The 14,476-nt window shown below is 45.4% G+C and overlaps 1 protein-coding gene across 3 annotated transcripts in view; it reads left to right on the top strand.

Moving 5' to 3' along the window:
• The window catches only part of LOC140428436 (dnaJ homolog subfamily C member 5), a 107,864-nt gene that overhangs the window by 8,701 nt on the left and 84,687 nt on the right, over positions 1-14,476 (top strand). Inside the window, exon 2 of one of the 3 annotated variants that reach the window (XM_072514882.1) lies at positions 8,144-8,235. The exons of the other annotated variants lie outside the window; for them this stretch is intronic. The gene's annotated coding sequence lies outside the window, so the exon portion shown is untranslated. The remainder of the gene's footprint in view (positions 1-8,143; positions 8,236-14,476) is intronic. 3 annotated transcript variants of the gene reach the window in all.

The following is a 14,476-nucleotide window of genomic DNA, read 5'->3' as shown; positions in this document are numbered from 1 at the left end:
GGCTGCAACATGCCAAACTTCACCCCCTTCCTGTGCAGCACCGCCTTCGCTCGATTGTACCCGGCCCTCCTCTTCGCCACCTCCGCACTCCAGTCCTGATATATCCGAACCTCCGCGTTCTCCCACCTGCTGCTCCTCTCCTTCTTGGCCCACCTGAGCACACACTCCCGATCGACGAACCGATGGAACCGCACCAGCACCGCCCGCGGAGGCTCGTTAGCCTTGGGCCTCCTCGCTAGCACTCTATGGGCCCCTTCCAGCTCCAGGGGCCCCTGGAAGGACCCCGCTCCCATCAGCGAGTTCAACATGGTGACCACATAGGCCCCCACGTCCGGCCCCTCTAGCCCCTCCGGGACGCCCAGAATCCGCAGATTCCTCTGCCTCGACCGATTCTCCATCTTCTCGAACCGCTCCTGCCATTTCTTGTGGAGCGCCTCGTGCGCCTCCACCTTTACCGCCAGGACTAAGATCGCGTCCTCATTGTCAGAGATCTTTTGTTGAGCCTCTCGGATCGCCACCCCCTGGGCCGTCTGTGTCTCCAGCAGCTTATCAATAGAAGCCTTCATCGGCTCTAGCAGGTCCGTTTTAATCTCTCTGAGGCAGCACTGGATGCCCTCCTGTTGCTCCTCCACCTACTGCCTCCACGCTGCCTGGTCTCCGCCCGCCGCCATTTTGTCCTCCTTCCCTCCCTTCTTCTGGTCCACCACCACCTTTTTTGTTGCCCCGCTCCTAGTTAAAGCCATATACTGACGGGCAGCTATTATTAACTCTTTCCCACACCGGGAAACGTCAAAAAAGTGCCCTTGGGGGCCCTGAAAAGAGCCCAAAAGTCTGTTTTTGCGGGAGCCGTCGAATGTGCGACTTAGCTCCGCATAGCCGCAACCGGAAGTCTCAAGAGGAAATCCTTTTGGCAGAGTTCGCTTCACCAATCTGTCCCAAAATGTCTGTGGAAACTCCTGAAAAAGGTCTGAAGAGTCCGTTCCAGACGGGAGCTGCCGAATGTGCGACCTACTCCTCCATGGCCGCCACCGGAAGCCTCGTCCCCGCTTCTTCAGTGGCCTTGGTGAGATCTTTTCACAGTTGTTCCCTCTGCTGCTAGAATTCACCTTTGATACAGGCCCTCCGGTCAGCTTGCAGCTTTAAGCTTGCCCTTCCCCCGCCTGAATGCTGGAAGAGGCCCTGTTTATCCTGTTGCAGCCAAATCTTTTACTGTTTCTGCCGGGTCTGGTAACCAAAAGACATAACATTCCTGGGGGACACTGTCAGGGGAATGTTGCAGTCTTCTTGCCATACCGGGAAATGTCAAACAAATGCCGTGGGGGCCCTGTAAAAGAGCCCAAAAGTCCGTTCCAAGCGGGAGCTACCGAATATGCGACCTAGCTCTGCATAGCCGCACCCGGAAGTCTCCTCCAGATTTTTAATGCACATCTATTTGTTGTTTACCTTGTTTTTGTATTTTAATGAACAGAAACAATTTTTATTCATTCAATGATGTGAACATCACTGGCAAGGCCAACATTTGTTGCCTATCTCTAATTGCCTTTGAGGAGGTAGTGGTGAGCTGTTTTCTTGAATAAGTGGCTCACTCGACATTTCCGAAGGCAATTAAGAGTCAGCCATTCACCTGATTACATATAGGGCAGACTAGGTAAGAATGACAGATTTCCTCCCGTAAAGGAGGTGGATTTGTACAACAATCTGGTACTTTAGTGATCGCTGTGTTCCAGAATTTTTACTTCGTTTAATTAATTGTATTTAAATTCTCCAACTGCATGATGGAATTTAATCTCTTGTCCAAGTCCTGTGACATAACACGTGCTTCTGTACCCTAAATAGGAAAGGTTTAATGTTGTGTAATATTCAGTTGGCACTTATTGCATGGGTCCAGTATGTGTTTGGACATTTGTTGCCCTAATATGTTGCCCTCAAATTAGGGTATTAACTGACAAGGAGACTCTTACACAAGATATTTTGTACAAATCCTTCTTTATTAATGTTTAAAGCACTTGATTAAAAACTGAACTGTTCTTTACTTCACTTAAATCTCTTGTTGAAACACTGATTAATTGTTACAATTAATCACAAGACTTGCGGCTTGAACTTATCCATTTCAAGTTGAGGTGATCAGCCTCCCTTCGATTGCTGTCTTTTTCACTGAGCTCTGGACTCGTGGTGGTCTTCACGATGGTGGGTCCTGCAGGTTATTGCTGGGGAGGCTTCAAGCCTTCCCCATTTATACAATTTCTTCCAGCATTGAGAAAGGTCTTTAGCCATGCACACCAATGGCCTGTTATTGTTTTCCTCAATGTTAGCTTGCAAAAACAGCCCACATATGCTGGCCTTGCTTTCTTTATCTGTCTGTTGATTACATCTTCAAGCGCTTGCTCGCAAAAAGAAGCTCTTTCACAGGACTTGCGTTCTGCAAGTTTGGCTACTTTTCCCAACATGATTTGTAGAGATTTGATTGTCCGGCTACAGACATAGTCCCTTAGATGCTAGAAATGTGGTTGAGATTAAGGATAAAATCTTACATTAATGATGTAATGGGTTCATTGAAATATAGCAAAGTACATTTCATCAACCTGGACAAAAGCTGCAAGACTAATGACTAACCTGCCTCGATCCATTTTTGTGAAATCGAGTTTAAAGACACACCCAATCAGTTACAATTTTGAGATTTTTCTAACCTGACTTTTAGTCCCCCTGAATGTTGCTGATTGTGAAGTTGTTCTGCAATTGCTGCAGAATTGGACATTGTGTTGTGAAAAAGACAGGGTTAACCATTTTGAGATAAATGTGAGTAATACTACAACAAAATAGTAAACCTGACCAAGTTTTCTTTGCTTAACAAATACTGTAAATGATTGTATTCTGCATATTTCTTTAGTTCAATGGCATTCTGTTTACATTAGAATAGCTAAGAATGCACTTTTTGCAGTTGTAGTATGCAAGGTTAAAAAAAGGCTTGTAGAGGTTTGAATGTGGATGATCCAGTTAATGGGCCCAAGTATTCTAAATATGTGTTAACTGCATTCTGCTTTCAAGATCGCAAGAAACTGCAGAGTGTGGTGAACTCAGCCTAACGCATCACATAAGCTTGCCATCCTCCCATTGATTCTGTATACACCTCCTGCTGCCTCAGAAAGGCAGACAGCATTGTCAAAGATCTCTCACACCCAGGCTTTGCCCTCTTGCAGAGCCTTCCATCAGGCAGAAGATACAGAAGTCTGAAAACCCGCACATCCAGACATAGGAACAGCTTCTTCCCCACAGTTACTAGACTCCTCAACGACTCTTCCTTGGACTGATCTGTTCCCTGTAAGAACACTATTCACGACGCCCTATGCTGCTCTTGTTTGGCCTTGTTCCGCACTGTAACCAATCACTATTTGTTGATGCACCACTGTCAATGTACTCTGTTGATTATTCTTTGTCTACTATGTACATACTGTGTCTACTATGTACATACTGTGTATGTTAATTTGGCTGCAGAAAAATACTTTTGACTGTACTTCGGTACATGTGGCAATAAATGTCTATCAATCAATCCACGGGAAGCATCTTGTGCAGGATTTTTGCTGCTGGCTTCACCAAAAACAGGCTCCAGTATATAATTTAGTTTCTATCAGTGGGCCACTAACTTCTATATACTGAGTGAGTACAGCATTGTCTTAAGAGGGTGGCACGGTAGCACAGTGGTTAACACTGTTGCTTCACAGCGTCAGGGTCCCAGGTTTGAATCCCTCTTGGGTCACTGTCTGTGTGGAGTCTGCACGTTCTCCCTGTGTCTGCGTGCGTTTCCTCCAGGTGCTCCGGTTTCCTCCCACAAGTGAGGGAGGAATGGCGTGCTGTTAGGTGAATTGGACATTTTGAATTCTCCCTCTGTGTACCCGAACAGGTGCCGGAATGTGGCGACTATGGGATTTTCACAGTAACTTTGTTGCAGTGTTCACTGCCTACTTCTAACAATAATGAAGATTATTATTACTTTGGATGTCAACCTAAGCCATTGTTGCAGGGAGATTTCCCAATCTGATAATTAAACTTCCTCCCCTCGCACCAGTTTCCATTGGTATGGTACTTTTCGTGTTGATTATCCTCCTAAGTCAGTTCACAGCAACATAAGCAAAAACAAATTAATCAAGGCTGTATATTGGTACTTTTTGAAAATGAGCACTAAGTTTTTCAGTGGTCTTGCCATGCTTCTTGAATGAACACCATCTAAAATAGTTTAACTGGTCATTGATCTCATTATGTTTTTGTGGGAGTACTGGATTTGAAACCTGCTCCCTGAGGTGGAAAATCAGTGTCCAAACACTGCAAGTTACTTTCATAAGATGCTTTTCCTATTCAGTGTCAAAGTTTACAGAATTATTTTTTGCTGATTTAGGCATCTTTAATTTGAACTTGGCAAGAAAATCCCGTAAAGGTTAATGTTGAGACACAATTAGTTGATTAATTTTATCTACGGTAGCTCTTAAATATCATGGCTAATGCTGGTGAGCCATGCAGTTACATGAAAAATAGTAACTTTAACTGTTAAAACTTTGTATTTTCATTAATTTGAAGAAACAAACCTACATGGGTTGTGTTTTTGTAGACCTCTATGTGATGTGAGTTTGGAAAGTCTGTCATATCCCAATAGACTAACGACAAAACTTCTGATTTCATGCTAATTCCTACTTTATCTTAAAAAAAGCTGCTTTTAAATAGTGTGTTTCACAACTTTGGGGCATTCCAATGCACGTTAATACATTTGAAGTGTAAGTGAAGTCACTGCTTTAATGTAAGCAGCCATGAGATGTCTGGATGTGGAAGTACACTACTGCAGTATGGAGTGCTCATGAATTTCAAATTAATCCACTGTATTGCTGAATAGATAAAGCTTCACACAGCGTTTCATGTTGATGGTGGCTGCCTGAAATAGAAACTTATCTATTGTCCAGCGTTAACTTCCCTCGTTCTGCAAAAAAAAAAATTTTTTAAATTAGGACACTTTCATGAAGCAAGTCTTTGTAGTTATGCAAGTGCAATTTGATCAAAGTATATCTCTTTTTCATTAGCTGGATATTACACCTGTGGGATAGTAATACGAGTGTTGATGACTTATTTTTCCACTGCATTTGCTTAAAGTACGGAGGGATTAGTCTAAATTGTTACAAGTTACTCCATTTGAGTATTTAATGAATCCTGTTACTACCCCAATAGTTTGATCTCTTGTTGATGTATCCTTCCAATGTGACATTTAATTTCTGGACCTGGAACTCTCGTATGGTTAAGAACATAGAATATACAGTGCAGAAGGAGGCCATTTGGCCCATCGAGTCTGCACCGACCCACTTAAGCCCTCACTTCCATCCTATCGCCATAACCCAATAACCCCTCCTAATCTTTTTGGTCACTAAGGGCAATTTATCATGGCCAATCCACCTAACCTGCACGTCTTTGGACTGTGGGAGGAAACCGGAGCACCCGGAGGAAACCCACGCAGACATGGGGCGAACCTGCAGACTCCGCACAGACAGTGACCCAACGGGGAATCGAACCTGGGACCCTGGCGCTGTGAAGCCACCGTGCTATCCACTTGTGCTACCGTGCTGCCCACGAATCACATTAGCAAAGATCATAGCCAGCTAACCAAGAATTGGAAAAATACTGGCCTCTAACTATTTCCTTGACTTTTGACATCAATCACCTGCAGCTCAACATCTGGAGCTCTTTTCCCACTGCTGCCACTCAGTCCCTAAATTTCTTTCAAGCTCACATCTGTCTCCTGTGTCTGCTGTAGGACCACTACTGCTCACCCACACTCCTGTTTTTGCTACCCATATTCCCATCCTTAAGCTCACTATCACTCATATGTATAGTACTCATCATTGCTCTCACCCATTTTGAGTCCACAAACTTGAGCAAAACTGATTCAAAATCAGAAATTTTAAATGCTGCTGTGCTCTGTTAATTCTGCTCGCTACGAGTTGCTAATGTCCATCTCCATTGAAACAGCTATCTTTAATAAAAAAAATTAAAAAAATCTTTATTGTCACAAGTAGGCTTACATCAACACTGCCGTGAAGTTACTGTGAAAAGCCCCATGTCGCCACATTTCGGCACCTGTTCGGGTGCGATTTCAGGCTGAGATTTATGAATGATAACCTCAGTGTGCACTTAACATCTCTGGTAGTTGACACATTTTCACCAGACCATCATCCTCTATTGCTGTAAACTCAAAAGTTTGACTTGGATGCAAACGTGCTTCGAAATGAGCCAACGTGATGTGAAACCATAAGTACAGTATACCTGGTGTGGCAATCCATGGAATAAGAACTTGCTGTAGTGGTTACTGAGGTGACCATTTTTTTTTAATTTTTTTTTGTTGGCTAATGTCTAAATATTTATTAGTCCTGAGTGAGTGGTTGGTTAAAATGCATATTATCTGGGCTATGGAAGGGTTTCTTTCAAATCCATATTCCAGATGCCTCTGTCTGATGCAGTGCTGCTAGGACTGTTGTGATAAAAGTTGTTCTTGGAATATTCTTTGCTGTGAAGCTACTGGAATCAAGCAGATGGTTCCTGCTAATGTGCAAGGGCTCTCTTTTCCTTCAGCACAATTTCACTTTTTATTTCTTCACATTTCTGCCTTGCCCCAACTTCAAACTGTTTTAGTGGCAGCATATCATGATACCTTCCAGAGAGGAATGGAGAGCTTTTCTGAAATTTGTACGCAATCAATTATGTGAAAACAATTTCTCTGTGTTCTCTAATTCATATTAGCTTTCTGGCTTTAAAGGGGCTTGACAAGCCAGTTTAATTTAATTTGGCATCTGAAGGAATATTATTGCAATTCCATCATTTTTATTTGGCACTGTGCTGTAAGATCCAACAGAAAATTTTAATGTTTTCTAAATCATAGAGCGTCTCTATTGATTGAGAATCTGAGTGGGAGGCATTTATAATTTGAAACAGGTATTGGTACGTTGTCAATATTTACAAAATTATTCCATTTAGTTCTTAGCCTGTTCAAAAAGTATCATGAGATTAATGATTGATTTAGTTCATGGATTGATTAACTCACAATAACGTTTTTCATTTAAAAAAAATCTTTCACAAGGGTGTGTCATATTGAAGAAATTATTTAGGAGGAACGGCTTCCGATTTCTGTGACATTGAGACCAATTCTGGGGCAGGAGTGATGTGTTCCGTTGCACCTTACGGAGTTATTTTTGTGACATGGGTAACAAATCTGGGTGGGGGAAAGAGAAAAATCTTATTTGGTAGGGAGGTGTAAGCCAGGATTAAACAATCGAACGGGGAAGGGAGGTGCACAGAAGACTAGGATAAGCAAAGAACATTGGAGTAAACCAGGTGCTTTTCAAACTCGGCGTCGTGACCTGTGGGTAGGTCATGGGCAAGTGTCGGGATGGTTGTGGAGCGATCGGTCACGGCATTCTCGATTGTAGGAGAAGCTGGCTGCTTTCAAGAATGCTGGACGTCCCACACATGCATGCCTCTCAGACAGATCCGGCAGTGTGCAGGCCCTGAGCCCAGCGGGGCAGCCTTACTCCTGACGTCCACATGCGGTCCTAGGACCAAAGTTCTCTTTAGAAACGATGGAGTCTTCTAGCTAGAAGCGGTGGCAAGAGCAGGTCACGTGCCCGGCACATACCCTGACGTTATGCGTCCTGTGCATCCGTGCTTTGGGTGCAAAATCACAGAGGAAAGATTCCTGAATTTAGTGCAAGCAATAGGACTGTATGAAGAACTGAAGATGGGTCATTTTGCAATAAGGAAGAGGGGGCCAGCGACACAAACAGACCAGGATCTCATTACTGAATCTGCTGGAGAGAGCTTTTCAGGAGATTCCTAGGCAGGTTAAAGCAGTGAACTGTATTCAGAACTCCAGGGTCTCTGGTGAACAGCCAACAAAGAAAAAACTAAAATCAGCAGCAAAGCAGGACAAAAATGATTTCTTGAGGTGTGGCTTTGTTAATTGTGTCAATGCAAATCCGAATGCAAAGCCCATGTGTGTTATATGCAGGGAAGAATTGGTAAATTAAAGTTTAAAACTCTCAAAACCCCCAAGGCATTTGAAGGCGAAGAAGCATGGTGAGTTTGAGGACCAACTCTTGATTTTTTTTTTCCAAAGGATGCAATGAGAACTTAAAGAGTCAGCTGAAGTCCTTAGCAGAAATGTAACATTGAATGACAGTGAGATCGTGAGGCTCACCAGTCACAAAGGTAAGAAATAATGGTGGGTCACGAAGATCGGCCAGTTGGTAAAAGTGGGTCCAGGGGGAAAAGTACAGAAAACACTGGAGTAACAGTTCGAAATAGGAGAGCTTATTTGAAAGGCAAACACAAAAGCAGTCTTAAGATGTGGGTGGCACGGTAGTACAGTGGTTAGCACTGTTGCTTCACAGCGCCAGGGACCTGGGTTCTATTCCTTGCTTGGGTCACTGTCTGTGCGGAGTCTGCGCATTCTCTGTCAGCATGGTTTCCTCCGGGTGCTCCAGTTTCCTCCCGCAAGTCCCGAAAGATGTGCTTGTTCGATGAATTGGACATTCTGAATTCTCCTTCAAGTGTACCTGAACAGATGTTGTAGTGTGGCGACTAGGGGATTTTCACAGTAACTTCATTGCAGTGTTAATGTAAGTCACTCTGACACTATTAAAGATTTATTATTTGATGTACATGTACATAAATACTTGGGGCTTGGTCTGCAAGGTTGGTGAGCTGCTAAATAAGTCACCACATGGGACTGAGGAAGAAGATTAGGAACTTCATTTTGCAGGATGTGAGTCGCTGGCTAGTCCAGCATTTATTGCCCATCTCTAATTGCTCTTGAGAGGGAGTGGTGCACTGCTGCTCTGAACAGCTACAGTCCCTGTGGTGAAGGTACAGACAGTGCGGTTAATTAGGGAGTTCCGGGGCTTTAACCCGGCGATTGAGAAGAAATAACCATATATCTCCAAGTAAAGATGGTAAATGACTTGGCGAGGGACATCCACATGGAGGTGTTCCCATGTGTTTGTTGCCCTTGTCTTTCTAGATGGTCATAGTTGTGCACTTGGAAGGTGCTACCTAAGGAGCCCTGGTGAATTCTGCAGTGCATTTTGTAGATGGTACACATTGCTGCCACCATTCGTTGTTGATGGAGGGAGTGAGTGTTTGTGGATGGAATTCTAGTCAAGCGGGCTGTGTTGTCTTGGATGTTGTTGAGCTTTTTGAGTATTGTTGGAGCTGCACTCATCCAGGCAAATAGGAGACCATTGCATCAGACTCCAGACTTGGGCCTTTGAAGATGAAGGACAGGCTTTTGGGAGTCGGGAGGTAAGTTACTCTGCACAGGGTTCCTAGTCTCTGACCAGTTGTAGCCACAGTTTTTATGTGGGTGCCCAGGATGTTGGTGGGTGATTCAGCAATGTTAATGCCATTGAATGTCAAGAGGCAATGGTTGGGTCCTCGCTTGTTGAAGATGGTCATTGCCTGCCATTCAATGCAGCACAAAGGTTACTTGCCACTTGTCAGCCGAAGCCTGGATATTATCCAGGTCTTGCTGCATTTGGGCATGGACTCCTTGTGTATCTGAGGAATTGTGAATGGTCCTGCACATTGTGCAATCATCAGTGAACATCTCCATTTTTGTCCTTGTGATGTAAGGAAGGTGATTTTTTTTTAAGTTCATTTTTTTTTAATGGTACGTGAGCTTTGCTGGCTAGGCCAGCATTTGTTGCCCTTCCCTAATTGCCCCTGAGAAGGTGATGGTGAGCTTCTTTCTTGAACTGCTGAAGTCCATGTGGTGTAGGTACGCCAACAGTGCTCTTCGGGAGAGAGTTCCAGGATTTTGACCCAGCAACAATGAAGGGATGACGATATATTTCCAAGTCACGATAGTGATTGACTTGGAGGGGAAGTTCCAGCTGGTGGTGTTCCCATGTATCTGCTGCCCTTGTTCTTCTAGATGTAGTGGCTGTAGGTTTGGAAGGTGCTGCCTAACGAGCCTTGGTGAGTTCCTGCGGTGCATCTTGTATAGATGCTGCTACTGTGCGTCAGTTAGTGAAGGGAGTGAATGTTTATGGAAGGGGTACCAATTAAGCGGGCTACTTTGTCCTGGATGGCATCAAGTTTCTTGAGTGTTGTTGGGCCTAGGACACTACCCTGAGGAACTCGTGCAGTGGTGTCCTGGAACTGAGATGACCTGCAACCACCATAGCCATCTTCCTTTGTGCCAGGTATGACTAAAACCAACGGCAGGTTTTCTCCTTGAGTCCCATTGACTCCAGTTTTGTTATGGCTCCTTGATGCCCCAGTTGCTCAAATGCTGCCTTAATGTTGAGGGCAGTAACTCTCCCCATACGTCAGAAATTCTTCTCTTTTGTCTATGTTTGAATCAAGGCTATAATGAGGTCGTGAGCTGAGTGGTCCTGGCAAGACCCAAACTGAGCATTGTTGAGCAGATTATTGCTAAGCAAGTGCTGCTTTTTAACATTGGTGATGACCCTTCTATCACTTTATTGATGATTGAGATTAGATTGATGGGATGGTGATTGGTCAGAATGGATTTGTCCTGCTTATTATATACCGACATAACGTGGACAGTTTTCCAAATTGTCGGGTAGTTGTCAGTGTTGCAGCTGTAGTTGAACAGCTTGGCTAGGGGGCATGGCAAGTTCTGTAGCAGTACTATTGTTGGAATATTGTCAGGGCCCACAGTCTTTTGTAGTATCCAATGACTTCAGCTGTTCGTTGATATCACATGGAGTGGGTTGAATTGACTGAAGACTGGCATCTGTGATGCTGTGGACTGCTGGAGTAGGTCGAGATCGATCATCCACTCAGTGTTTCTGGCTGAAGAACACTATGGGCTCGATGGGCCAAATGGCCTCCTTCTGCACTGTAAATTCTATGAATCAAATGCTTCAGCCTTTTCGTTTTGCACTGATATGCTGGCGTTCCCCATCATTGAGGATGGTGATATTTGTGGAGCCTCCTCCAGTGGGTTGTTTAATTGTCCACCGCCATTCACAACTGGATGTGTCAGGACTGAAGAGCTTCGATCTGAATCTTTTGGTTGTGAAATCGCTCAGCTCTATTTGCTGTTTATGTTGTTTGGCATGCAAGTAGTCCTGTGCTGTAGCTTCACTAGCTTGACACCTCATTTTAGGTATGCCTGGTGTTGCTCTTGTTTTACCCTGCTGCACTCTTCATTGAACCAGGATTGATCTCTGGGTTGTTGGGTAATGTAGAGTGGGGGATATGCTGGGCCATGAGGTTGCAGATTGTGGCTGAATACAATTCTTCTGCTGCTGATGGCCCACCACGCATCATGGATGCCCCGAGTTGCTAGATCTGTTCAACGTTTATCCCATTTAGCACAGTGGTAGTGCCACACAACACCGTGGAGGGTATTATCAATGTGAAGGTGGGACTTCATCTCCACAAGGACTGCGCGCTCGTCAATCCTCCGGTACTTGCATGGACAAATGTATCTCTACGTCCATATTGAAATAAACTTCCCCCTCACCACTACCTTCAGTGCCTCTCACAGCATGGCGGTCGAGACCTCCCCCATATCATTCAGCTCCACATATCCCTGAATAGCAGCCCTCATCCACCTCCTCTGCCAACGGTCACACATCCAACCTTCACTGCGGGCGCTGCCCCCCGATTCACCTGCAAGTCCACCCAATGCGGCGTATGGTCCGAAACCTCAATCGGCATGTACTCCAAACCGACCACCCCTGCAAACAACGTCCTGTCCACCACAAAATAGTCGCTCCGGGAGTACACCCCATGTCAATGGGAGAAAAACGAAAATTCCTTCACCCTCGGCCTATCAAGCCTTCACGGGTCCACCCCTCCCGTACACTCCATAAACCCTTTCAATTCCCTTGCCACCGTTGATATCCTCCCCGGGCTCGACCGATCCAATTTTGGCTCAATATCACGTGTTAAAATCCCTCCTGTCGCCCCACCCCTCTCCTCCACCCAATTATACCCGGTTCAAGTCCAGGTCCAGGATCTTCCCCAGCATCCGTCACATAAACTCTACACCAGTTCGGGGCATAAACATTCATTAACGAACTACGCCCGGAGTCTGCCACTATGTTTCCCGCTTCAAAAGCTACCTGCCTATTTATCAAGGCCGCCACCCCACTTGTCTTCAAATCCAATCCTGAATGAAAGACCTACCGATCAACCATAGCCCCTCCTGGGCTAGCCTCTGAACTGCACCCCACCAGGCTCGTCCTCGGATGTCCACTGTCATCAACCCCCTCAAGCCATATTTCAAAAGCCCCTCCCCTGTCAGCAGTTTCCCCCCCCCCCTCCCCAAACAACTATTTCGACCCCCATCAACGCTCTAACCACTTGCTCACCCCCACTGCGATTATTGTGAACTAGCCTGCCAGCTAATTCTGGCAGCCCGCGCCCATGGCGCCTTGCATCTTACCCCTCCCCGCTCAAAGGCCATCTTGGAGAAAACGTCAACATTCCAAGACAAAGACCAAAAGGAAAAAAAACACAACCCCAAAGAACAATGGCCCCAAAGAGAATAAGGAGCAGAGCCCAATAAGCTCACCCACAACCCCCCCCCCCCAACAAAAGAAAAGCAACCCCATCTCCAAAGTTCAGTGTCCTCCTTCTCCTGCCAGTCCATTGTCTCTCACAAACTCCGGCATCACAAATTGGTATTCCCTACCATTGTAGGTCACCCAGAGGCGGGACGGGTACAGCATTCCGAACTTCACCCTCTTAAGAGGGCAGCCGACATTCTGTTAAAGCCCGCTCTCCTCTTGGCCAGCTCCGCACCCATGTCCTGGTATACTCGATGTTTGTTGCCCACCCGGGTACACCGCCTCGTCTGCCTGGCCCACCTCGGGATCTGTTCCTTATCAAGAAACCGGTGCAACGGCACCACCATCGCCCTCGCCGGCTCATTACCCTGCGGCTTCCTTATCAGCACCCTTTGCGCCTGGTCCACCTCCAGGGGCTGTTCAAAGACTCTCAGCAACTTCTTGGCTACATAAGAGCCAGTGTCCACTCCCTCGGTGTCCTCTGGCAACCCCACAATCCTCAGGTTCTGTCTCCGGGAGCGGTTCTACAGATCCTCCACCTTCTCCTGAAGCCGCTTCTGGGTATCTCTCATCACCCCCATCTCAGCTGCCAATTAAATAAGCTGCTCATTGTGCTTCCACACCGTCTCCTCCACATTCTGGATTGCCTGGCTTTGAAACTCTAACCTCAGCTCCACGTGGTCAATCCCCGTCTTAAGGCGGATCCACCGTCCTCGCCAGGTCCTCCAGAGACTCCTTTCTCTGGGTCAACTTCTCGTTCAAGAAGTCCACCAGATGCTCCATCGACCATTGAGATGGTAGGACCAAGCCGTACCCTCCGCCATCTTCTTCTGTGCCGCAGGCAAAGTTTCTCGCTCTGATGGCTCCTTTCGATAAAACCACTTCTGATCTACAAATCCATCTACCGGTGGAATAAACTCTTCCTCCTGCACCTTTTTCCATTACAACATCCGCCCGCTAATCAGGGGAAAGGCCCAAAAACACCGCCTCAAGCAGGAGCTGCCAAATGTGTGACCACTCACACCTTGGCCGCCACCGGAAGTCCATATCATCGGGTTTATAATAGTTATGGAAAATGACATGGAATACTTAACTGGAGGAGGACTAATTTCAGTGAGTCGATTAGGGATCTGTCTCCGGTCGATTGGAGTCAAAGGTTGGTACCTAAAATAGGCAATGGTCAATGGGAACCTTTGAAAGAGGCGATGGTTTAGGTAAAGTAGCCACATCCATGAGTGGGAAAGGAAGGGCATCCAAAGTTAGGGCTCCCCAGCTGAAAGATTTAAAATTTGGCAAAATAAACATTATGACAATTGTAATGTTGTTAATACAGTTGAAAACCAAACTGAATATGGAAAGTACAGAAGAGATCTGAAAAATTGTGTGGCAGAGAGAGTATGAGAAATAGCAGCGAACGTAAAAAAGGGAACTCCAAAGTTATATTTGCACCTAGTAAATGGATAATCAAGAGTGCTGCCATTTGGAGACTTGTGGAGACACAGGACATGGCTGAAATACTAAATAGTACAGAAAGTGCTGAAAAAAACTCCCAGGCCTGGCAGCATTTCTTCTACAGAACTCCACAGGTTTCGAAGGACTCAAATGAGTAACCCTGTTTCTGTCTGCAAGATACTGTCCGTGCATTTCCAGCACATTTGCTGTTTGAATTTTAGATCTCCAGCGTCCACTGTATTGCTTTTATTCTACTAAATAAATACTATGGAGGTATCTATTATTGAGAAAAGTGTGCTGCCAATATAACTGTAAAGGAGGAGGCAGTAGTAATGCAGGATAGGATAGAGGTGGCATTCAGAAGGTTGTCAATCTTCAAAGTAAAAAAAGTCACTTGGTTCAGATAGAATGTATCCTTGTTTACTGAGTAAAATAATGTTTGAGAAACCTCT

The sequence above is a fragment of the Scyliorhinus torazame genome, chromosome 8 (assembly GCF_047496885.1).
Source record: "Scyliorhinus torazame isolate Kashiwa2021f chromosome 8, sScyTor2.1, whole genome shotgun sequence".
In the NCBI taxonomy this organism is placed as follows: domain Eukaryota; kingdom Metazoa; phylum Chordata; class Chondrichthyes; order Carcharhiniformes; family Scyliorhinidae; genus Scyliorhinus; species Scyliorhinus torazame.
The sequence above is the reverse complement of the archived record's forward strand: the minus strand, read 5'-3'. Positions and strand labels throughout refer to the sequence as shown.